At 40.8% G+C, this 26,635-nt stretch overlaps 1 protein-coding gene, 1 non-coding gene and 1 pseudogene across 6 annotated transcripts in view; 1 reads left to right on the top strand and 2 right to left on the bottom strand.

Moving 5' to 3' along the window:
• The window catches only part of WDR33 (WD repeat domain 33), a 111,239-nt gene that overhangs the window by 6,825 nt on the left and 77,779 nt on the right, over nucleotides 1-26,635 (top strand). Inside the window, exon 2 of one of the 5 annotated variants that reach the window (XM_055316408.1) lies at nucleotides 10,718-10,869. The exons of the other annotated variants lie outside the window; for them this stretch is intronic. The gene's annotated coding sequence lies outside the window, so the exon portion shown is untranslated. The remainder of the gene's footprint in view (nucleotides 1-10,717; nucleotides 10,870-26,635) is intronic. 5 annotated transcript variants of the gene reach the window in all.
• LOC129504059 (U6 spliceosomal RNA) lies at nucleotides 6,940-7,043 on the bottom strand. Its single transcript, XR_008663294.1, has one exon. It is a non-coding gene; the product is annotated as a U6 spliceosomal RNA (small nuclear RNA).
• On the bottom strand, nucleotides 13,200-25,536 carry LOC129504012 (isochorismatase domain-containing protein 2-like; annotated as a pseudogene).

The following is a 26,635-nucleotide window of genomic DNA, read 5'->3' as shown; positions in this document are numbered from 1 at the left end:
CCACTGAGCCACCCAGCTGCCTATTTTTTTTTTTTTTAAAGATTTTACTTATTTATTCATGAGTGGCACAGAGAGAAAGAGAGAGAGGCAGATACACAGGCAGAGGGAGAAGCAGGCTTCATGCAGGGAGCCGGATGTGGGAGTGGATCCTGGGACTCCAGGATCACGCCCTGAGCCAAAAGCAGACGCTAAACCGCTGAGCCACCCAGGGATCCCCTCAAATTTTATCTTCTTAACCAATTCTTAAGTATTCAGTTCAGTAGTGTTAAGTATGTTCATATTGTTGTGCCACAGATTTGAAACTTTTTTCATCTTGCAAAACAAGCTCCGTACTCACAGAACAACTCCCTATTTCTCCCTCCTACAGCCCGTAGCAGTCTCTCTTCCACTTTATGTTTCTATGAGTTTGGCTACTTTAGATACCTCACATGATTGAAATCATGCATTATTTCTTTTTGTGGCTGGCTTCTTGCATTTAGCATAATGTCCACAAAGTTTGTCCATGTTGTAGCATGTGATGGGATGTCCTTCCTTTGATAGCTGAACAATATTCCATTGTATGCACATCTCACATTATGGTTATCCATTCATCCATGGCTCATCCACCTTTTGGCTATTGTGAACAGTGCTGCTATGAGCATGGTGTCCATATGTCTCTTCAAGATCCTGTTTTCAATTCTTTTGAATATATACTCAGAAGTAGGATTGCTGGATTGCATGGTAGTCTATTTTTAATTTTTTGAGGAGCCTCCATCCCATTTTCCATAGTGATAATACCATTTTACAATCCTACTAGTAGTATAAAAAGGTTCCAATTTCTCCACGTTCTCACCAACACTTATTTCCTCTTTCTTTAATAGTAGTTATTCTAATAGGTGTGAGGTGATAACTCATTGTTTCTTTCTTTCTTTTTTTTTTTTAAGATTTTATTTATTTATTCATGAGAGACAGAGAGAGAGAGAGAGGGGCAGAGACACAGGCAGAGGGAGAATCAGGCTCCATGCAGGAAGCCCGACGTGGAACTCGACCCCAGGACCCCAGGATCACATCCTGGACTGAAGGTGGCGCTAAACCGCTGAGCCACCCAGGCTGCCCATTCTGTGTTTTTTTTTTTTTTTTTTTTTTTTAAGCTTTTATTTATTTATTCATGAGAGACAGAGAGGCAGAGACCTAGGCAGAGGGAGAAGCAGGCTCCCTGCAGGGAGCCCGTTGTGGGACTCGATCCTGGGACTCCAGGATCACGCTCTGGGCCGAAGGCAGGTGCCAAACTGCTGAGCCACCCAGGGATCCCTGTGTGTTTTTTTTTTTTTTTTTTTTTAAAGATTTTATTTATTTGAGAGAGAGTGCACATGAGCAGGGGGAGGGGCAAAGAGGAGGAGAAGCAGACTACCCACTGAGCAGGAGCCCAATGTGGGGATTGATCTCAGGACCCTGAGATCATAACCTAAGCTGAAGGTGGACATTTAACCAACTGAGCTACCAAGGTGCCCCCCTCATTGTGGTTTTAATTTGCATTTCTCTCATGATTAGTGATATTGAACATTTTTTATATGCTTGTTGGGTATGTGTATATCTTTTTTTTTTTTTTTAGGGGTCTTATTTATTTATTTGACAGAGAAAGAGAGCAAGAGAGAAGGAGGGCAGAGGCAGAGGGAGAAGCAGGCTCCCCACAGAGCAGGGAGCCCGATGCTGGGCTCGGTCCCTGGACATCAGGATCATGACCTGAACTGAAGGCAGACGTTAACTGACTGAGCCACCCAGACACCCTGTGTATATCATTTATTCAAGTCCTTTGCCCCAATTTTAATTGGGTTATTTGATTTTTTTTGTTGCTGTTGAGTTGTAGGAATTCTTTATTCTGGAATTAATCCTTTATTAGGAATGTGATTTGCAGATATTTTCTCCCATTTTATAGGTTGCCTTTTCATTCTATTGATTGTATATTTTACTGCACAGTTTTAAAGTTTGTTTCCTATTTGTGTGTGACCCCTCTTCTTTTTCCACCTAGCAGTATATCCAAGAAATTATTCCATATCAGTTGAGAGCTTCTCCCTCATACCTACCTCAAGACAATGTGATTTATGATAAGAAATATATATTCAATCTTTGTCCAGTTTCTGGCATGGATCTCCTAAAACCTTGGAATTTCCTAAGTGATTAGAGAGATAAAAGTGTCTTGACATTCATAACAAATCTCTTTCTTTTTTTATTTTTTATTTTTAAAGATTTTATGTATTCATGAGAGACACACACAGAGAGGCAGAGACACAGGCAGAGGGAGAAGCAGGCTCCACGCAGGGAGCCGAATGTGGGACTCTATCCCGGGTCTCCAGGATCAGGTCCTGGGCTGAAGGCAGGCACTAAACTGCTGAGCCACCCAGGGATCCCCAGCAAACCTCTTTCAACCACACCTGTGTTTATGTTAATGAGATAACTTTTGGAAAGCCAGTGGGATAGAGGCTGGTTGCCAGGAAAACCAACCATGTGATTAGATGGTTGGACTTTCAGTCTCACCCCCCGAACTTCAGAGAGAAGAGAGAGGTTGGACATAGGATCAGTTGCCAATGGCCAGTGATTTAATCAGTCGTGCTTAGATAATGAAGTCTCTGTAAAAACCCAAATGGATGAGGTTCAGAGAGCTTCCAGTTTGGTGATTGTGTGGAGATGTGAGTAGCTTGGTGGTTCAGTGAATGTGGCAGCTTATCTGAGCCATTTCCCCCATATTTTTCCCTTTGTATCTCTTCCACCTGTTTCTGAATAGTAAACCAGTAAATATAGTAAGTAAAATGTTTGGGTTGTTTTCACTGTCTTTTTTTTTTTAACTTATTTTTATTTATTTATGATAGACATAGAGAGAGGCAGAGACATAGGCAGAGGAGAGGGAGAAGCAGGCTCCATGCCAGGAGCCCGACGCGGGACTCGATCCTGGGACTCCAGAATCGCGCCCTGGGCCAAAGGCAGGCGCAAAACCGCTGAGCCACCCAGGGATCCCTTTTTTTTTTTTTTAAGGTTTTATTTATTTATGATAGAGAGAGAGAGAGAGAGACAGGCAGAGGGAGAAGCAGGCTCCATGCAGGGAGCCTGACGCGGGACTCGATCCCGGGACTCCAGGATCACGCCCTGGGCCAAAGGCAGGCGCTAAACCGCCGAGCCACCCAGGGATCCCCTGTTTTCACTTTCTAGTTATCATGAATAATGGTGGTATGAACATGTGTGTATGTTTTTTTGTAGACATAATGCTTCTATGGTTCTCTTGAGGAAACTAGGAGTGGAATTGCTGGATGTTATGGTAATTCTGTGTTTAGGATTTAAGGAAATTTCCAAACTTTTCTCAAGAGACTGTGCTATTTCGCAGACCCACCAGCAGTATTTGAGGGTTCCAGTTTCTCCAAATCCTCACCAGTATTTGTTATTTTCCTTTTTTTTTTTTTTTTAAAGATTTTATATATCTATTCATGAGTGACACAGAGAGAGAAGAGAGGCGGAGACACAAGCAGAGGGAGTAGCAGGCTCCATGCAGGAAGCCCGACTTGGGACTCGACTTGGGACTTGATCCCGGGTCTCCAGGATCACACCCTGGGCTGAAGGTGGCGAGGTGGTGCTAAACCACTGAGCCACCCGGGCTGCCCCTGAGCATCTTTTCAAATGCTTATTGGCCATTTATATATCTTCTTTAAAGAAATCTCTTTTCAGATACTTTCCTCATTTAAAAAATTGGTTTGTCTTTTATTATTGAATTGTCAGAGTTCTTTGTATATTCTAAATGCTGTAGGTCCCTTATCAGATATATGATTTGCAGAATTTTCTTTCTTTCTTTTTTTCTTTTTTTAAAGATTTTATTTATTCATGAAAGAGAGAGAGAGGCAGACACACACAGGCAGAGGGAGAAGCAGGCTCCCTGTAAGGAGCCCGATGTGGGATTCGATCCCGGATCCCGGGATCACACCCTGAGCTGAAGGCAGCTGCTCAACTGCTGAGCCACCTAGGTGTCCTTGTAAAATTTTTCTTATTCTGTGGGTTGTCTTTTCACTTTTTTGATGGTGTAATTGAAGCACAACAATAATTTTGATGATGTCCAATTTACCTTTTTTTTTCTTTTGTTCATTATGCTTTTGATGTCATTTTTTTTTAAGATTTTATTTTTTAAATAATCTCTACACTCCACATGGGGTTCAAACTCGCAACTGGGGGGTCAAGAGTTGCATGCTCCACCAACTAAGCCAGCCAGGTGCCCCTTGACTAGATAAGTATTATCAATGGCTACTAAAGTGTTGATTACTAGAGAGCAGAGTATTCACCCATTTCTAAGGTATTAAACCTTTTAGATACACACAAAAGTGAAAGAAGTTACTACCATATACTTGCCTCCTAGATTCAACATTTGCAACAATTTTGCTGTACTTTGTTTTTCTATTATTTTTCTAGGGCTGCCATATATAACAGAGTGGCTTAAACAATAGTTATTTATTGTCTTATAGTTCTAAAGATTAGGTGTCTGGGATCAAGATGTCTGTAGGGCCTTGTTCCCTCGGTCATGTTAGGGAAGGATCTGTTTCAGGCCTCTCCTAGTTTCTGGTAGTTGCTTATCTTTTACCAGTGTGACTCCATTCTTTATGTGTCCAAATTTCCCCTTTTTATGAGAACACCAATCCTATTTATTGAATTACAGGCTCATCCTAGTCCATTTGGCTTCATCTTAACTATTAACATCTGCAGTGACCCTATTCTTCAGTAAGGTACTAAGTGTTAGGAATTCAACATACGGATTTTGAGGGGGGAGGATGTAATTCAACCTATAACATTCTGTCTCTGCGTTCATACATATGTATATACATATTTTCAACTATTTGAGAGTAATTGCAGACGTCATGATACGTAATGCTTCAGCGTGCAATAGCAACATGCAGTAGCACATCTAAGAAAATTTGTTGTAATTCCCTATTATAATATCTGATCTACATTCGAATCGCTTTGGTAGCTGTTTTTTTTCAAACTGCAGGATTGAATTTTAACATTCCATTTGGTTGTTTCCTTAGTCTTGTTTATTTAGAGCAGTCATCTATGTTTTAATTTTTTATATGTACACTTTCAGTTTTTTATTTGTAAATTTTTTATGTATTTTTAAAAATATATTTTTTTAGTTACTAGGGAGAGTGCACAAGTTGGGGGAAGGGGCAGTGGGAGAGGGAGCAGCAGACTCCCTGTTGAGTTAGGGAGCCCAACACTAGGCTCCATCCCGGGTTGCTGGGATCATGACCTGAGCTGAAATAGAGTCTGACTTTTAACTGACAGAGCCACCCAGGTGCCCCCATACACTCTTTTTTTTTTTTTATTTTTTTATTTCATTTTTTTAATTTTTTTCCCCATACACTCTTTTAAAGACATGCTTGCAGGAGTATCTCAGTAGCAAATCAAGCCTCTATGCCAGTCTGATTGAGTAGTAGTTGAAATCACCATTTGCTTTCTCTGTCCAAGAGTGTTAATGAAGAAGACATATCTCTTGAGGGCTTTTACATTAATTGTCTCTGTTACAGTTATTTTGGCAAATGAGCTTCATCTCTTTGTGTATTTCAAGGATTGTTCTCCCCTCCTCAAAATGTTAATTTTTTATGTGCAACACATAGGCTGTACTTTAAGTTTAGACTATCTGGAACATATCCTTTCAATTTGGTGAAAATTCTCTTAGCTCATTCCCTGTAGTAATAGAAACAGAAAAATTAATGTTCTGTGAGCCAATACTTTGCTGATCCTCCCTATTGCATAGTTAATATTTTTTCCTTGTAATTAATAAGTATCTTAGAGGAGATACTTTGAAATTATGTAAATATACTGTTCTCAAGCTTTTGCACAGTAATTTTAGCATTCATTGGTGGAGCCTGTAGGTAACAAGTATTGTTGGGTGTTCCAATAGTGATTTTTTTTCTTTTTTTTTTAAGATTTTATTTATTTATTTATTCATGAGAGACAGAGAGGGAGGCAGAGACACAGGCAGAGGGAGAAGCAGGCTCCATGCAGGGAGCCCGACGTGGGACTTGATCCTGGGTCTCCAGGATCACATCCTGGGCTGAAGGCAGATGCTCAACTGCTGAGCCACCCAGGCGTCCCTTTTTTTTTTTTTTTTTTTTTAAGATTTTATTTATTCATGAGAGAGAGAGGCAGAGACACAGAGGGAAAAGCAGGCTCCATGCAGAGAGCCTGATGCGGGACTCTATCCCAGGACCCCAGGATCACACCCTGGGCCAAAGGCAGGCACTAAACCGCTGAGCCACCCAGGCTACTCTCTTAGTATATATTTTAATATAGATCTGTGACAATTTTTACATGTGCCAGGCTGTGTGCAAGGCTCGGGAATATAGAGATGAAAGACATTCAGTCTTGGGGGGCTGGTGGCTCAGTTGGTTAAGTGTCTGACTTTGGTTCACGTCCTGATCCCAGGGTCCTGGGATCCACCTGCTCTGACCTCCTCCTGCTCAGTGGGGAGCTTGTTTCTTTCTCTCCTTTTGCCCCTTCCTCATTACTTTAAATAAATAAAATCTTAAAAACATTCAGTCCTTGCTTATATGGAATTTGCATTTTAGATATATAGATATGTGGTTTTTTTTACTAGTGTGATGTTTCTAGGATTATACAGAGTATATTTTGAGCGTGCAAAGACTGCTGAATAGAGCACAATAAGTAAGCATAAATTAACAAAAATAATTGAAAACATCAGTATACGAATATACTAACAATGATTTTGAGAGTATTTGGGAAAGTTAGAGATTTCAAAAGAGTGTTTTAAAAAGAAAAATACTCCTACCTTGTTACGATAGTAATCCATCGCTGTTGTGGATAGCTTGGAAAAACTGAATGTATAAATAAGACAACCAAATTTTACTGTAACTCTCATGCTTTGTTACCTTTGTTTTATGTTTCTTCCCATTTTGGAGGAACTTTGTTTGCTTTATGGGACATTTTATGAATTTACATGTCATCATTATGCAGGGACCATGCTAATCTCTGTATTGGTCCACTTTTAGTATATGTACTGCTGAAGCAAGCACGATTTTTTGTCTTTTGCACAAAAGTATACAGTTCTTTTAAAGTAATTGTAGTTATTCACATTCTGATTTTTTTTTTTTAAGATTTATTTATTCATTCATGAGAGACAGAGAGAGAGAGGCAGACACACAAGCAGAGGAAGGTAGGGGCTCTGCAGGGAGCCCAATATGGGACTCGATCCCGGATCCCAGAATCACGCCCTGAGCTGAAGGCAGATGCTCAACCACTGAGCCACCCAGGTGTCCCTTCACAATCTGGTTTTTCCAGTTAAAATTGGATCATGTGCAGTTTGTTTAAAAAATATATATTTTTAAAGATTTTATTTATTTCTTCATGAGAGACACAGAACACAAGAGAGAGAGGCAGAGACACAGGCAGAGGGAGAAGCAGGCTCCTCCGTGCAGGGAGCCAGACGTGGGACTTGATCCCGGGTCTCCAGGATCACAACCTGGGCTGAAGGCAGCACTAAACCTCTGAGCCACCTGGGCTGCCCTGTTTAAAATATTTCAAAATTTTTAGTGATTATATGAAATTTCATGTTACAGATGTGCAGAAATTATTTTTCTCTGGTTGCTTATGCCTGTGTACTTGACTGAATTTTTGCAAAACAGAATTTTTTATTTGCTACATTGATCCCTATTAAATCATAGAATGTTTTTCCGAAATTATTTATAAAGAGATTTTATTTATTTATTTGAGATAGACAGTGAGCGAGTGAGTGGCACAAGCAGCAGGGAGGGGCAGAGGGAGAGGGAGAAACAGGCTCCTTGCTGAGCAGGGAGCCGGATATATGGCTTAATCCCAGGACCCCAGGATCATGATCTGAGAGCCAAAGGCAGAAGCTTAGCCAGCTGAGCCACCCAGCGCCCCTAGTGGTTCTTAATCTTCTTATTCCTTCGTTTTTGGAGATCAAAGTATCAAAAATTTCTCCAACATAGGCAAGGAAGTATCAGAGTCTTAGATAGAGTCCTAGTTAGCTTCTTTAGTTTCTTATTCTTTGTACTTTATTATTTTAATATTTTATTTATTTATTCATGAGAGACACAGAGATGCAGAGAGAGGCAGAGACACAGGCAGAGGGAGTAGCAGGCTCCATGCAGGGAGCCCCACGTGGGACTTGATCCCAGGCCTACAGGATCACGCCTTGGACTGAGGGCGGCGCTAAACCGCTGAGCCACCAGTGCTGCCCATGTTCTTTGTACTTACGTGATACTATATCTCCTACCCATCAAGGCTTAGGTGTTCTGTGGATACATTACGGATAGTATTAGAATAGTACAACTTTGCTGTTTATCTTTTTTTTCCCCAAAGATTTTATTTGAGAGAGAGAGACTGAGACTGAGCACAAGTAGGGGTAGTGGCAGGCTCCCCCTGAGCAGGGAGTCAGATGTGGGGCTCAGTTCCAGGACCCTGGGTTCATGACCTGACCAGAAGGCAGACACTTAACTGACTGAGCCAGCCAGGTGGCTCTTTGCTGTCTGTATATCTTGAACTTGCTTCTAAGATATGACTTGAGTTCTGCAGTTGAAAGAGATTAGGAGAATGAGACCATTCTTTCACTTTCTATCCCATCCAATTCTGTTTTTCCCATTGAATAGTAAGTGTTTCCAACTCCAGTTGATTCTTGTTACTCATGGCAGTTGCAGACCCTGAACTAGCAAATGCTAAATGGTTGTTCCTAGGGGAAACATACACAGATTCCTGTGAGCCTCTGGTGACATTTGCATAAAGCCAGTTGAGACATAATCTTCTGTGTGCTTCTTTTCAAAGATACCTTATTTAATGCATATTGTTGATCCATTATCATTGAATTCATGGCTGATAGCACTAGTGACAGCACACGTCTGAACCATACCTATCTAAGTGTATTTTCTCTATAAGGTACATCACCATTTATTTATTTATTTATTTATTTAATTTTAATTTTTTTTCTTTTAATTTTTATTTATTTATGATAGTCATACACAGAGAGAGAGGCAGAGACACCGGCAGAGGGAGAAGCAGGCTCCATGCACCGGGAGCCGGACGTGGGATTCGAGCCTGGGTCTCCAGGATCGCGCCCTGGGCCAAAGGCAGGTGCTAAACCGCTGTGCCACCCAGGGATCCCCATCACAACCTTTTAGAGCTTAGGAACACTAGACAACACTTCACAACACTTGGAGACCATTTTAAGCCATGAATTTTTTTTTTTTAAGATTTTATTTATTCATGAGAGACACATAGAGGCAGAGACATAGGGAGAAGGCAAAGTAGGCTCTCTCTGCAGGTGACTTGGTCACAGGACCCCAGGATCACCACCTGAGCCCAAAAGGTAGAGGGCTCAGCCACTAAGCCTGGTGTCCCAAGCCATGAATTTTTTTTTTTTAAAAGCACAAAAATGTGAATAACATGACACTTAGTAGATTACAAAAAGGACACTTGGGGCAGCCCCCGTGGTGCAGTGGTTTAGCGCCGCCTGCAGCCCAGGGCGTGACCCTGGAGACCCTGGATTGAGTCCCACATCAGGCTCTCTATATGATGCCTGCTTCTCCCTCTGCCTGTGTCTCTGCCTCTCTCTCTGTCTCTATGAATAAATAAAATCTTTAAAAAAAAAAAAGATACTTTATAGTACGAAAGCTGAAACAAGAAGTCAGAGCATTGCCTGGTTAGACCTTAGATGGGAACTTGAGCTCTGGGTCAGTTCAAGTTTTTCTTTACTCTTTGTTCTACAAATGATGCCAAAGATTTGGTGCTATAGAAAAATTTTGCCAAGTAGGCAAATTTGTAAATGGGGAATCTTTGAGGATCCACTCTAGTTTGACACAGGGAAACCATAAACCGTTTTTCCTATTAAGCTTTTATTTTGTTGTTGGTTATTGCAGGGATGTAAGTATGCTTTTTAGTTAAAAATCCAAACAGCTGGGGCAGCCCGGGTGGCTCAGTGGCTTAGTGCGACCTTCAGCCCAGGGCCTGATCCTGGAGACCTGGGATCCAGTCCCACATCCAGCTCCCTGCATGGAGCCTGTTTCTCCCTCTGCCTGTGTCTGCCTCTTTCTTTCTGTGTCTCTCATGAATAAATAAATAAAATCTTAAAAAAAAAATCCATACAGCTAAATTGTGTAGTGGATTTTTTACCCCTGATCCTAATGATACAGGAGGCAAATGACAAAGACCTAACTATACATTTGTATCCTTTTTTTTTTTTAAGATTTTATTCATTTATTCATGAGAGACCGAGAGAGAGAGAGAGAGAGAGAGAGAGAGAGAGAGAGAGGGCAGAAACACAGGCAGAGGGAGAAGCAGGCTTCATGCAGGGAGCCTGACGTGGGACTCAATCCCTATCTCCAGGATCAGGCCCTGGTTCGAAGGCGGCGCTAAATCGTTGAGCCACCCGGGCTGCAGAGTTGCCCTATACATTTATATCCTAAAGCAGTATGCACAAGACGTGAAGAGAATGTAAATGTACATAGAGGTGGGAGTAAAAGTGGTTAATGAAATGGAAAAAATAAGTATTTAAGCTTTTATTAATAATCAAGAAAACTAAAATGGAGCCGAGAAATTTTTTTCCCCCTAAGGCAGCAAAGATTCTTTTGACTTAAAGCTATATGCACAACAATAGTACAGTTTGAGTTTTAGTAGCTTATGTTTATTTTATTTTATTTTTATTTTTATTTTTATTTTTATTTATTTATGATAGACATAGAGAGAGAGAGCGAGGCAGAGACACAGGCAGAGGGAGAAGCAGGCTCCATGCTGGGAGCCCGACGTGGGACTCGATCCCGGGACTCCAGGATCGCGCCCTGGGCCAAAGGCAGGCACGAAACCTCTGAGCCACCCAGGCATCTCCTAGTAGGTTATGTTTTAAAACAATTCAAAAGTCCAGCAATGAGACATGTTTTATTTATTTATTTATTTATTTATTTATTTATTTATTTATTTATTTATTCATTCATTCATTCATTCATTCATTCATTCATTCATTTTACGAGACATGTTTTAAAGGTAAACTGGGCACCTAAGTGGCTCAGTCAGTTAAACGTCTGCCTTGGGCTCAGGTGTTAGGCTCCCTGCTCTGCTGGGAGTCTGCTTCTCCTCCTTCTGCCTGCTGCTGTCCCTGCTTATGCTTCCACTCTGTCAAATAAATAAAATAAATCTTAAAAAAAAAATAAGCAGTTTTTATTCATTAATATTTGTAAATACTGGGATCCCTGGGTGGCGCAACGGTTTAGCGCCTGCCTTTGGCCCAGGGCGCGATCCTGGAGACCCGGGATCGAATCCCACGTCGGGCTCCCGGTGCATGGAACCTGCTTCTCCCTCCCTCTGCCTATGTCTCTGCCTCTCTCTCTCTCTGTGTGACTATCATTAAAAAAAAAAAAAAATTTGTGAATACTCATAACAGCTTCATTAGAGATTTGTTTTCCTCTTCACTTTTTTTAGAAAAAGTTCTTAAGTAGACTCCACAACCAATGTGGGGCTCTTTCTCCTGATCCCAGGATCATGAGTCACATGCTCTACCAACTGGGCCAACCAGCCACCCCTTCCTCTTCAGTTTTAATGTGGAGTAGGAGGAGAGCCTTTTGCATGTAAAGGTAGAGGAAGCAGAGATCACTTCTGTACTGCTATCTATATTTTCCTGCCAGAAGTAAAAAGTAGATATGATTATCATATTTTCTTTTTCTTTTGAGTGTACACAATATGTAACAAGAGTAACTGACCTGAATTGTCAAACAAATTCAGGATAGTTCTTGTCCATTATCCTTGGCAAATACAGCACGGGGGACGTTGTCTGGGAATTGAGATGTCATCAAAGAAGTGGTGGAGGCTCATTTCATGATTAAGCAATAAGACATTTAAGTAAAATTTTTTTGAGAAAGTGAGAATGTGTGTGCGCAAACAGAGGGGCAAGGGTAGAGGGATAGAGAGAATCTCAAGCAGGCTTCACACTCAGTACAGAGCTCCATCCCACAACCCTAAGATCATGACCTGAGCCGAATCAAGAATAGGATGCTTAAGCAACTGAGCCACCCAGGCACCCCTTAAATCATATTATTATTACTGGAATATTTAAGAAGTTGTTAAAAACATTTGCAAAGAGTTTTGTAGTATGGAAAACTCTTAAATTGTAATTATTAATGGGGAAAAATAAAATTTTATATAATACACACTTGTATATATTAATGAATGGTGGGAATATATACTTTTTCCTTTTCTCCCCCTTTTTTTTTTAAGATTTTTTTTTTTATATTCATGAGAGACAGAGAGGCAGAGACATAGGCAGAGGGACATAGGCTCCGGTGGGGACCCTGATGCGGAACTCGATCCCAGGACCCCAGGATGCTGACCTGAGCCAAAGGCAGATGCTCAACCACTGAGCCACCCAGGTGGCCTAACATTTTTTTTTTAAATCAGGGTTCCATCAAGGTTAGTTATGTCTCTTCAGCCTTATAGTTTAAAATAAGTCTCCCTTTCGTTTTTTTGTTCTCAGTATTGCATAAGCACATGTGAAAAGATACTTGGTTTTTTTGACAGTTGTTTTTTCCCTTTAAAATTAATTTTGGGGGACGCCTGGGTGGCTCAGGGGTTGGGCATCTGCCTTCGGCTCAGGGTATGATCCTTGGTCTGGGGATCGAATCCCGCTTCGGGTCCCTGCATGGAGCCTGCTTCTTCCTCTGCCTGTGTCTCTGCCTCTCTCTCTGTGTCTATCATGAATAAATAAATAAAATATTAAAAAAATAAAATTAATTTTGGGGGCACCTGGGTGGCTCAGTCAGTTGTGTCTGCCTTCGGCTTCGGTCCTGATCTCACGGTCCTAGGATGGAGCCCCATGTCCAGTCTGCTACTTCCTCTCCCTCTGCCCTTCCACCTGGCTCAAGCATGTGCCTGAGTGTTCCCACTCTCTCTCAAATAAATAAATGAAATCTTTAAAAGATAAAACTAAGTTTGGGGTCATGGTGAGTGGCTCAGTCAAGTGTCTGACTCTTCATTTTGGCTCAGATCTTTTTTTTTTTTTTTAGATTTATTTATGCATGAGAGACAGAGAGGCAGAGACACACAGGCAGAGGGCAGGCTCTATGCAGGGAGCCCGACATGGGACTCAATCCCGGGTCTCCAGTATCATGCCCTGGGCTGAAGGCAGCGCTAAACCGCAGAGCCACCGGGGCTGTCCTGGATCTTTTTTTAAACTGGGGGTGGGCAGCATCACCCATAAGCTGCAGAATCAGCCAATCAGCCCTTTGCTGGTGGAGAGGAAGGCACTACTCTGCCACATCCTGGCCAGGGCTACTAGCCTGTCCACCTGGCTTCAAGAAGAGCAGCCGTCCACCACCACATGGACCTGCAGCCCCTGGTCCAAGAGGTCCAGGGTGTGGTATTCAGGATGCAGGCCTGTGTCTCAATGCCACAGAGGAGCACAGAACACAGTTGGGGCCACGTATCCAGCTCCCGTTGCACTGCAGGCACCATGCTGAAGCAAGTTTTGGCCACTGGCTGCAGGCCTTGAGCCCCCAGCTTGGGACCTATGGGGCCCAGGACTTCTGGGTACTGCTCTGTCAGCACAGCTGGTACCTCCAGCAGCCTGGCCACCTTGAGCATGGCAGCCACAGAGACAATATGGGGAAAGTATGCGATTTGGCAGAGCTTCTGCATCTGCATGTCACACAGGAACAGGATGGATGATCCAGGGAGGACTCAGCCCAGGTTGGACCTCACAGTTGCCGTGTCCTCGCGGAGCCACACTTAACGCCACTCCTATCCTCCCCTCAGATCATGATCTTGGTCATGGGATCCAGCCCTGTGTCAGGCTCTTTGCTCAGTGGAGAGTCTGTTTATCTTCTGCCCCATCTGCCCCTCCCACTCTTGCTCTCAAATAAATAAATCTTAAAAAAATCTAAAGAAAAATAATTTTGGTTAAAGGTATTTAAAAAAAGTATTCCAAATAGATTATATGTTAGATTTTTGCCTTATTTTGTGTATTCGAAATATTGTAATGGTGAAACTGATAGTCACTTCTCCAGAAATACCGTATTGGACTGAATTCTCCATTTAGAGAGACCTATCACATAGATGGCAAGCATGCAGTTTTTCAGTCTTACAGAGCTTCTAGTTAAAAAAGTTCCCCAGGTTTTTTTTTTCCCCATAGATTTTATTTATTCGTGAGAGACACACAGAGGCAAGAGACCTAGAGGGAGAAGCAGTATCCCAGGTTTTTGGTTGAAAACTTAATCCAACATAGAATAAGCAGCTGAACTTATATTTTTGTCATTTGTAAATTAATACTATCTCACCATTAGAAAGAATTATTGCTTTAAAAAAGGTCATACAGGGACGCCTGGGTGGCTCAGTGGTTGAGTATCTGCCTTGGGCTCAGGGCGTGATCCTGGAGTCCCTGGATGGAGTCCCATGTCGGGCTCCCTGCGTGGAGCCTGCTTTTCCCTCTGCCTATGTCTTTGCCTGTCTGTGTCTCTCATGAATAAATAAAATCTTTGAAAAAATTATACATATATACTGGAATAGAAAAATTCTTAAAACAATTTTGGCTTCGATTTCCAAATTGAGTGAGACAGTAAAATTTTACAGTATTTTAAATTGAGTTTTTAATGTACCAAAACATTAAATACTACCTGTGAAACAGACTTACTTCATTTATTTTAGGGGAAGGGTAATACATTTTATAGATGGTCTAAAATTTAAAAGGTTTTGACTAAATTTTTCTTACCCCTTTCCCAGATACATCACTGGTAATGTTTCTGGTGTGTGTGTGTGTGTATATTTTTTAAGATTTTATTTATTTATTCATGAAAGACACAGAGAAAGAGGCAGAGAGACAGAGGGAGAAGCAGGCTCCCTGCAGGGAGCCCGATGCGGGACTTGATCCCTGGAACTCTGGGATCACGTGCTGTGAGCCAAAGGCTAATGTTCAACCACTGAGCCACCCAGGCGTCCCTCTGGTATATTTTTTTTAATGTGTATAAGCATACAAAAACATGATTGTGTTTTTAGCACCATTGGACTGCTTTATTCATTTTTTTTATTTGTTTCATCACAACCACGATAGACAGCCAAGATAGTTCTATTTGTTTTGTTTTGATTCTGTAGAGTTTTCCATTTCCTTCTAAGGTTTGTATTAAATTGACATCATAGCTTTTACTGTTTTCATAAGTGAATTTGGAAAGTTTAGGAATGGGTTAAGTTTTTAGTTGTGGATTTTATCTCTTGTGAATAATTTGTAATAATACCTTGAATCGCTAATATACTTCGTAGTTCGTAAAAAATTTTGAATTTAATTCTGTATGGCAGTGGTGAGTTAAAACATTTTTTTTTCTCTAAGATTTTATTTAAGAGAGTGAGTGAGAATGCATGTGAGTGTGTGCATGTGCATGAGTGGTGAGGGATAGTGGGAGGGAGAGGGACAAGCAGAGCCCTTTGAGCATGGATCAAGGCTTGATCCCAGGACCCTGAGCCGAAGTGACATGCTTAACTGAACCACGCAGATGCTCCTGAGAACTTTAAGAATACTGCTCAGACATTTTAGGCCTTTTACTGTGTTGACATTTGTACTTAGTGGTATGAAAGTAGTAATGGATAAAACTGCTTGCTCCTTAGCATGGTTTAGGCAGTGGTACCAAACTGTACTAATAGTCATTGTATGTTTACTATCACCTCACACTGGTATTTGAAAGTTTTTCTTTTTTAATTTTTTTTTTTTATTTATTTATGATAGTCACAGAGAGAGAGAGAGAGAGAGGCAGAGACACAGGCAGAGGGAGAAGCAGGCTCCATGCACCGGGAGTCCGATGTGGGATTCGATCCCGTGTCTCCAGGATCGCGCCCTGGGCCAAAGGCAGGCGCCAAACCGCTGCGCCACCCAGGGATCCCTCACACTGGTATTTGAAAAGAGAAAAGCCAATTTCACTGATCTTGAAATGTCATTGAAGCATTAAAAATAATTAATGTCAACCCTTGATTATGTTTTAAATTTGTTTTATTTTAATTCTAATAGTTAACATACATTGTTATATTAGTTTCAGGTCTACAATATAGTGATTCAACTATTCCATACATCACCTAGTCAGGGCTCATTATGACACGTGTACTCCTTAACCCCCATCACATGTCACCCATTCTCCCACCTGCCTTGAGTATGTGTTTTTTTAAATACAGCATGCTGTGGACCGAATCATGTCTTTGTAAAATTCATATGTTGAAACCATAACCACCAATGTGATGAGATTTGGAGATCTGGCCTTTGGGAGATAATTGGGTTTAAATGAGGGAATCAAAGTAGGGGCTTCCTGATAGGCCCTTATAAGAGGAGACACCAGAGAACTTGCTGTCTCTTTCTGCCATGTGAGGACATACTAAGAAGATGGCTGTCTGTAAGCCAGGAACCTGACTGTCCTGGCACCCTAATCTCAGATTTTCAGTCTCCAGAACTGTGAGAAAATAAATTTTTGTTTAAACCTTTCAGTCTGTGCTAGTTTATTATGGCAAGCCAAGCAGACTAATGCATAATCCGTGATGAAGTGGGAAGTGTGAATAGAGCATTTTTGCTACTTACAGAAGTACTGCAGTTCCCTTGAGGAAATTATGTAGTGTTAATATTCACATTTTCTGTGGAATCTATTTTTTACTTGGAAGGATGACACACTGTTCAAATAGAGGCAGGGCATGGATAGAAAAGGAGGAACCTTAGTTCACCAATATCAGAAATGAAAGAAGGGCTATCACTGCAGATCTTATAAATTTTAAAATGTTAATAAGAGAAATGTATGAACAATACTATGTCCTAAAATGTGGCAACTTGAGTGAAACTGATCTATTGCTTAAAGAACAAACTACCAAAACTGATTCAAGAAGGAATAGATAACCAGAATAGTTTTTTAAAAAGCTGATTTCATAATTAAAAACTTTTCAGCAAAGGAAACTTGAGGTCCATTCAGATGCTTTCACAGGTGAATTCTATCAAACTTTTTTTTTTTTTTAAGATTTTATTTATTATGAGAGAGACACAGGCAGAGGGAGAAGCAGGCTCTACGCAGGGAGCCCGACGTGGGCTTGATCCCAGGTTCCTAGGACCACGCCCTGGGCTGAACGTGGCGCTAAACCGCTGAGGCACCGGGCTGCCCATATCAAACATTTAAGGAGGAAATAATACCAATTTGATACAATCTCTTCCAGTAGATATTAGAAGGAATACTTTCCAACTCATTCTGTGAGGCTTGATGTAAATCCAGGTTAAGATATTTCAAGAAAAGAAAGCTATGTTAGTATCCTTAATGAGTGTACATTATAAGTCAAAACAAAATGTTAGTGATTGGGATGCTTGGGTGGCTCCGTTGGTTAAATGTCTGCCTTTGGCTCAGGTCGTGATCCCCAGGTCCTGGGCTCCCTGCTCAGTAGGGAGCCTGCTTCTCCCTTTCCCTATGCTGTTCCTCATGCTTGTGCTTTCTGGCTTGCTCTCTCTATCAAATAAAATATCTTTTAAAAATGTTAGTAATTAAAAAAAAAATAAAAATGTTAGTAATTAAAATCCAAAATCTTTTTTGGATATAAAAAGGATGATATATCATGACCAAATGGGATTTATTCTGGGAATTCCATATTTGAAAGGCTAATTTACTTTAATCAATAGATGAAGAGAAGCCATATGATCATCTTTGTAGATGGAGAATAAGCATTTGACAACATTCTTCATACTTTTTTTTAAGATTTGAGAGAGACTGAGAGCATGAGGTCGGGGGAGGGGCAGAGGGAATGGGAAAAGCTGACTCCCCACTGAGTAGGGAACTCCACATCATGACCTGAGGTGAAGGCAGATGTTTAACCTACTGAGCCACCCAGGCACCCCTTTTAATACCTTCTTGATAAAATTTCTTACAAACTAAGAATAGAAGCATTTTACATTCACATGATGAAGGGCATCTACAAAAATCTATAGCTAATGTCATACTTAAAAGAGATAGTGAAAGTCTGAATGCCTTCTCCTTTTAAGACTGAGAATAGTGCAATAAGTCAAGAAAAAGAAAGCTTTCAGAACAGAAAGAAAGTAAATTACCCCTATTTGCAGATGACATGATTGCCTATGCAGAAAACCCCTGGGAATCTAAAGAAAGCTTCTAGGAACATGTGAATCTAGCAAGGTTGCAGAATAAATAGACAATGTATAACAATTAACTGCATTTCTTTATACTAGCAGTGACCAACTGGGAATGGAAATCAGTTAAAAAAAAAAACAACCCAGTAACATTTAAATAGCAACCAAAGGGCAGCCCTGGTGGCTCAGCGGTTTAGCACCGCCTGTAGCCCAGGGTGTGATCCCGGAGAGTCCGACTTCAGGCTCCCTGCATGGAGCCTGCTTCTCCTTCTGCCTGTGTCTCTGCCTCTCTCTTTCTCCCTCTCTCTCTGTGTCTCTCATGAATAAATAAATACAATCTTTTTTTTTTTTAATAAATACAATCTTTAAAAATAAATAAGTAAGAACCAAAACAGGTATAAATCTCACAAAGCATGTGTAGGATCTGTGTGCCTTAAACTATAAAACATGGATGAAGCAAATCAAAGAAGGCCTAAATGTAGAGAATTACCTGTTTGTGGTTTGAAGACAGAGAATTGTTAAAGGGTAATTTCTCTTCAGATTGGTCCATCCAAATGAAAATCTAAGCAACATTTTGTATAGATCATAAGCTGCTTTTAAAAAATTATAAAATGGCAAAAGAATACAAATTGCTAGAATACTTTAAAAAATTTTTTTAAAGATTTTATTTATTTATTGATAAGAGACACACACACACAGAGAGAGAGAGAGAGAGAGAGAGAGAGAGAGGCAGAGACACAGGTAGAGGGAGAAGCAGGCTCCATGCAGGGAGCCTGATGTGGGACTCGATCCCAGGTCTCCAGGATCCACGCCCTGGGCTGAAGGCAAGTGCTAAATCGCTGAGCCACCCTGCTAGAATACTTTTGATAAAGAACCTAGTTGGAGAATCTGATCTGAAATATAGCTGGTTTCAAGATGTTCTGTAAAGTTACAGTAATCAAGATATTGAGGTAGAGACACATAAAATATAGTCAGTTAATTTCAGCAAAAGTATAAAGGCAATTCAGTAGAAAAAGATAGTCTCTCAGCATATGGAGTTGGAATATTTGGACACCATACGAGAAAAAGGAATTCTGCATTATACCTAATGTGAAAATGAACTCAAATAGATCAGAGATCTAAATGTAAAATGTAAAATAATACAATTGCCAGAAGAGCACAAACAAAGGAAAAATATCTTTGTAGTCTTGGCTAACTACAGATTTCTAGGGGCACCTGGGTCACTGAGTTTCTTAAATGTCTGACTTTGTCTCAGGTCGTTATCTCAGGGTCCTCATTCAGTGGGGAGTCTGCTCCCTCTCCCCCTTCTTTACTTGGGCTCTGTCTCTCAAATAAAATCTTAAAAAAGATTTCTTACATATGACCAAAAGTACAAAATAAGTTGATAAATTGGATTTCATTAAAATTAAAAACTTTGCTCTTTGAAAGGTACTCTGAAAACAGTGAAAAGTGGTAGATTACTAGAAGATCTTTGCAGATCATATATCTGACAAAGATTTTGTATGTAGGATACAGAAATAATTCTCAAAACTCTACAATAAGAACCCAATTAAAGAATGGGCAATCAATTTTTTAAAAAAATATTTTATTCATGAGAGACACACAGAGAGAGGCAGAGACATAGGCAGAGGGAGAAGCAGGCTCTATCCGGGGAGCCCGACGTGGGACTCAATCCGGGGACTCAAGGATCATGCCCGGGGCTGAAGGTGGTGCCAAACCGCTAAGCCACCCGGGCTGCCCTGGGCAAAAAAATTTTTTTTTTTTTTAATTTATGATAGTCAGAGAGAGAGAGAGAGAGAGAGAGAGAGGCAGAGACACAGGCAGAGGGAGAAGCAGGCTCCATGCACCGGGAGCCCGATGTGGGATTCGATCCCGGGTCTCCAGGATCGCGCCCCGGGCCAAAGGCAGGCGCCAGACCGCTGCGCCACCCAGGGATCCCTGGGCAAAAGATTTGAATAGAAACTTTGCTGGATGAGATGTATGGTGGTTAAGTATGGACCAAAAGGTGGTATGTGTCATTCATTAGTCATTAGGGAAATGCAAATTAAAAACCACAATGAGAAACTGCTGTATATCTGTTAGGATGACTAAGAAATCAGTAGCTGACAATGTGAAGTATTAATGAGGACGTAGAGCAACTGGAACTTTCATACATTGCTAGTGGGAATGCACATTGGCACAGCCACTTTGGGACGTCTTTTGGCAGTTTCTCATAAAGTTAAATATAACTCACATGATGACCCTGTAGTTTCAATCCTAGACATTTACCCCAGAAAAGTGAACACTGATGTTTACTCAAAAACTATATACGACTGTCAATAGTAATTTTGTTCAAATTGCTAAGCATTATAGATAATTCAGGTGTCCCTGAATTGGTGAATGGATAAGCAAACTGTGGTATGTCTATTGAATTCAACAATAAAAAGGGAATTATGGGTATGTGTTAGAGCATTGGCGAATCTCAAAAGTATTATGCTAAATTAAAAATGCCAGACTCAAAAGGGTATACGATGTGTGATTCTGTTTATATGCATCCTACAAAAGACAAAAACTACAGTAATGGGAAACATATCAATGGTTGTAGGGACTAGGGGTAGTGGTAGAAATTGATAACAGGGTTCTGCATCTTGATTGTGGTTATTCTATGATTCTGTGCATTTGTCAGAACTTAGCAGTGTATACCAATGTATACCAGTAAGTGAATTTTAGTACATGTAATTTTAAAAATTAGTTAATCAGGAGTATGAGAAGGGAGGCCAGAAACTAGGAGATAATATTTGCGGAAGATATATCAGATAAAGGATTGTTATCCAAAATATACAAAGAACTCTTAAAACTTAACTGAGAAAATGAACAGTTTGATTAAAAAATGGGCAGGGGGCATCTGGCTGGCTCAGTTGGTGGAACATGTGTCTCTTTTTTAAAGATTTATTTAAAAGAGAGTGAGTGGGGATCTCTGGGTGGCTCAGAGGTTTGGCGCCTGCCTTTGGCCCAGGGCACGATCCTGGAGTCCTGGGATCGAGTCCCACGTCGGGCTCCCGGCATGGAGCCTGCTTCTCCCTCTGCCTGTGTCTCTGCCTCTCTCTCTCTCTGTCTATCATGAATAAATAAATAGGGATCCCTGGGTGGCGCAGCGGTTTGGCGCCTGCCTTTGGCCCAGGGCGCGATCCTGGAGACCCGGGATCGAATCCCACATCGGGCTCCCCGTGCATGGAGCCTGCTTCTCCCTCTGCCTGTGTCTCTGCCTCTCTCTCTCTCTCTCTCTGTGACTATCATAAATAAATAAATAAATAAAATAATAAATCTTAAAAAAAAAAAGTGAGTGAACAGGCAGGGCGGGACAGAGAGTCTTAAGCAGACTCCACACTGAGCATAGAGCCTGATGTGAGGCTTTTAAAAGACCCTGAGATCATGACCTGAGCAGAAAGCAAGAGTTGGACACTGTGTAGGTTCCCCCGAGGTGGTTATTGATCTTGGGGTTGTGAGATGAAACCCCATATTGGGCATAGAGCTTATATTGAAAAAGAAAAAAAAAAAGAAAAATTGGGCAAAAGATCTGAACAGACACTTCACCAAACAAGAGATACAGATGTCAATTAGGCATATGGAAAGATGCGTAACATCATTCATCATCAGGGAACTGCCAGTTAAAACAATGAGATAACTACTGGAATGTCTCAAATCCAAAATACTGATAACAGTAAATGCTGGTGTGAATATGAAGCAACGAGAACTCTCATTCATTACTAGTAGGAATGCTATATGCTATAGCCACTTTGGATACTTTGTCAGTTTCTTAGAAAAGTAAATTACTCTTACCAGAGGATCCGGCATCCCTGCTCCTTTGTATTTATCCATATGAGTTGAAAGTATGACTATTGAAAAACCTTCACATGAATATGTATAAGAGCTTTCTTTATAATTGCCAGAATTTAGAAGGACCAAGATGTCCTTCAGGAGGTGAATGGATAAACAAATTGGTACAAACAAAGGAATGTTAGTGCTGAAAAGAAATGAGCTTTCAACTCATGGAAAAGACATGGGGTGGGGGAACTCAGATACATATTACTAAGTGAAAGAAGCCAATCTGAATACTGCTTTAAAAAATAAATCCATTATGAAATTTTTTTTTTATTTTTAAAAGGATTTCATTTATTAATGAGAGATCCACAGAGAGAGAGGGGGAGAGGCCTAGGCATAGGCAGAGGGAGAAGCAGGCTCTATGCAGGGAGCCTGACATGGAACTCGATCCCGGGTCTCCAGGATCTGGCCCTGGGCTGAAGGTGGCGCTAAACCGCTGAGCCACCAGGCTGCCCTCCATTACGAAATACTAAATGAATTTAAAAGAAAAGAATGATAAGCCATCTCGTTCAGATTTGAGTATATCACAGGTATTTTTCTTGAAGGTGAATGTAGGTAGGTAGACTGCTTCAAGGGAAACAGTTGTCAGTATTTATTAGTGATAAAAATTGATTTGCAAGCAAAAGTTAGAGTTATGAACACTTGTATCTGCCTTGTGAGATTGAATTTCCCAGTTATTAATAGTTCTTTTAAAAATTCTTTTTAAGGATGGTCTATTTTCATATGCTTCCACATATACATCTGTAAACACATACCTTAAAGAAAATGTTGCTTGAAAGAAGGTTTTCACATGGTATAGGTTCAGTGAGATAAGCATATGGCTGTTCTCATGTGATTTTTTTTTTTTTTTTAAGATTCTATTTATTTGAGTGAGAGAATGAGTGAGCGAGCAAGCATGAGTGGGAGGATGGGGAGAGGGAGAAGCAGACTCCCCACTGAGCAAGGAGCCTGATGTGGGGCTTGATCCTAAGACCCCGAGGTAATGACCTGAAAGATATTTTGATTAATTGATTGATTAGTTAATTACTCGAAAGATATTTATACATGTTGTGGTTTCTTTTTCTTTTTTCTTTTTTTTTTTTTTTTTAAGATTTTATTTATTTATTTGACAGAGAGAACAAGAACACAAGCAAGAGGAGCAGCAGATGGAGCGGGAAAAACATGCTTCCCGCTGGGCAGGGAGCCTGATGTGGGGCTTGATGGATCATGATCTGAGTTGAAGGCGTCTGCCACCCACACACTTCCACAGTGTAGTTTCAATGAGTTAAGCATAAGGCTGTTCCTTATGTATCAACACATATGTTTACAAACTGGTGCCATAATAAAAGACGTTAGTTGAAGGATGCGTTAAACACAGGGTAGTTCAAATGGGTTAAGCATACTGCTCTTCCCCTATGCCTCTACACATAAGTTTACATACACAGGTATATATTAGTGAAAGAAGATGTTACTTGAACAGTGGTTATACACAGTCTGGTTTCAATGAGTTAAGCATACAGCTATTCTCATATGCTTCTACATATACTTTGACAAACACTTATATCTTAATGAAAGAAGATGTTAGTTGAAGACCACTGGTGATTTTTTTTTTTTTTTTAAAGATTTTATTTATTCATAGAGACAGAGGGAGAGAGGGGCAGAGACACAGGCAGAGGGAGAAGCAGGCTCCATACAGGAAGCCTGACGTGGGACTTGATCCCGGGTCTCCAGGATCACACCCCAGGCTGCAGGCGGCGCTAAACCGCTTCACCACTAGGGCTGCCCGACCACTGGTGATTTTAATAAATGTGATTATTTTGTTTTATAAGAAATTTAGTTAGATGATACATAATTCTGTGAAACCTGTGTTTTCTAAATGATCAGTGCATGATGTTGTAAAATCAAACATGAGTAAAAGTTCCAAAGTGCAAATAAATGCACTTTAACAGAGTACAAAAAGATTATTGGTATGATTTATTTTTATTTCTTGAAGAATTCATTTATTTGAGAGCGAGCGAGCATAAGTGGGGCTAGGGAGAAGCAGGCTCTCTCTGCTGAGCAGGGAGGTCGACATGGGATTCAATAATCCCATGACCCTGGAATCATGACCTGAGCTGAAGGCAGATGCTTAACTGACTGAGATACCCAGTACCCCTTATTGATGTGATTTTTAGATGCCACATTACAGTTAATATTTAGTAAACTACCGCTTGTCAGATTTTGTTGGAATATTAAAGAATATTCACACTTTTCTGAGAAGGCAATTAAAATACAATTCCCCTTTGCAAATATATATCTGTGTGGGTCCATGTATTTTTCATATACTTCATCCCAAATATTGCAACAGGTTGAATGCAGCATTAAAATGAGAATCTAGGGCATTTCCAGGTGGCTCAGCAGTTTAGTGCCACCTTCGGCCCAGGGCTTGATCCTGGAGCCCCAGGATCAAGTCCCACGTCATGCTCCCTGCATGGAGCCTGTTTCTCCCTCTGCTTGTGTCTCTGGCCCTCTCTCTCTCATGAATAAATAAATAAATAAAAATCCTTTAGGGCAGCCCAGGTGGCTCAGTGGTTTAGCGCCACCTTCAGCCCAGGGCATGATCCTGGAGACTCGGGATCGAGTCCCATGTCGGGCTCCCTGCATGGAGCCTGCTTCTCCCTCTGCCTGTGTCTCTGCCTCTCTTTCTCTCTGTGTCTCTCATGAATAAATAAAACTAAAAAAAAAAATCCTTTAAAAAAATAAAATGAGAATTTAGCCATTTTCAATTAAATTAAGCTAGACATTAAAGAGATTTGGAAAAAAAAGTCACTTTTCACTAGTTGTATTTGGGAAAGGGGAAATAGCTATCATAATGGGTTTATCTTTTTTTTTTTTTTTAAGATTTTACTTATTTATTCATGAGAGACACAGAGAGAGGCAGAGATATAGGCAGAGGGAGGAGCAGGCTCCATGCAGGGAGCCTGATGTGGGACTCGATCACGGGTCTCCAGGATCACGCCCTGGGCTGAAAGTGGCGCTAAACCGCTGAGCTACCCAGGCTGCCCGGGTTTATAATTTTTTATTGTTATGTTATTTTTAAATTTTTTATGGTAAAAACATTTAAAAACATACTTAGATTTTAACCAGCTGGACTCAGTTTAGATGATACCAGTTTTGTTGGCAACATCCAAAGCATCATACTCAGGAGCCAGTCAAACATATGCCTTCTCTTCATTGGGCCTGATTAGGGTGTTGACTTGGCATTGTCAGTGTCAGAGTTTTTTCACAGACTTATTTTGTGCTTGTTGGCCATAATATCCACAATGAACACAAGTGTATTCTGTTTTCTTCATGGCTAATTTAGTGGTCAGGGGGAAGTTGACAATGGCATAGTGGTTAAGCTTCTTTCTACTGGGGGTGCTCTTTCAGGGATATTTGGGCTGCCTTTGCAGATGTAGTATCTTGGGCCCTTGGAAGTAGGTGATGTGCCCATCTTTTTTTTTTTTTTGTGAGTGGATCCCTTTCAGCACTGTTTTCTTGGCATTCAAAGCCTTGACTTTGGCTTTGGGAGGGGCAGGGGCTTCTGTCTTTGTCTTTGGCGTCATCTTCGTGAAAGGGTTTATCATTGTTTTATTTATTTATTTTTTATATCATTGTTTTATTTTTTTTTATTTTTTTTTTTTTTTTTAAATTTTTTATTTATTTATGATAGTCACAGAGAGAGAGAGAGAGGCAGAGACATAGGCAGAGGGAGAAGCAGGCTCCATGCACCGGGAGCCCAATGTGGGATTCGATCCCGGGTCTCCAGGATCGCGCCCTGGGCCAAAGGCAGGCGCCAAACCGCTGCGCCACCCAGGGATCCCTATATCATTGTTTTAAATGCGTATTAAATATTTTGAATTTTTTTGTTTTAATTTCTAAATGGCAATATCTGTAAATATCACAGTAAACCAGAATTTGGGGGAATCTTCAATTTTTAAAAGCAAAGGTATCCTGAAATGAAAAGTTTAAGAAGTTATTGCTCTAAGGAAACTGTTTCAGAAGTAAGCCATCCAAGTTATTAGGATGTCTGATGGCTCCCAAATTTTTGCTGCACTTTATTATCACCTGGGAGCTTTAAAAAAATCTCTGCTGGGATGCCTGGATGGCTCAGTGGTTGAGTGCCTGTCTTTGGCCCAGGGCGTGATCCTGGAGTCTCCGGATTGAGTCCCATGTTGGGCTCCCTGTATGGAGCCTGCTTTTCCTTCTGCCTGTGTCTCTGCCTCTCTCTGCATCTCTCTGTGTCTCTCATGAATAAATAAACAAAATATTAACAAAAAAAATCTCTGCTGCCCAGTTCATATCCCATATAATTAAATCAGAATGAGGATGAGAGCCTAAAAGCCTGGATTTTAGGAACAGCTGGCTTTAGCTTATATGTAGGTAACTTTATCTAAAAAATGCTCTATGGTTTTTGTTTATTTTTGCAAAGATGAATTTTGTAATCCACTGAGAATTAGTTTGTCCACTTTTTATTGGTTTAAATACTTGGTAAGTTGGGATGCCTGGGTGGCTCAGCGGTTAAGCATTTGCCTTTGGCTCAGGGCATGATCCTGGGATGCAGGATCAAGTCCCGCATCTGGCTTCCTATGGGGAGCCTGCTTCACCCTCTATGTCTCTGCCTCTCTCTCTCTTCTCACTATGTGTCTCTCATGAATAAACATA

This window comes from Nyctereutes procyonoides, unplaced genomic scaffold, assembly GCF_905146905.1.
Source record: "Nyctereutes procyonoides isolate TBG_1078 unplaced genomic scaffold, NYPRO_anot_genome, whole genome shotgun sequence".
Taxonomy (NCBI): domain Eukaryota; kingdom Metazoa; phylum Chordata; class Mammalia; order Carnivora; family Canidae; genus Nyctereutes; species Nyctereutes procyonoides.
The sequence above is the reverse complement of the archived record's forward strand: the minus strand, read 5'-3'. Positions and strand labels throughout refer to the sequence as shown.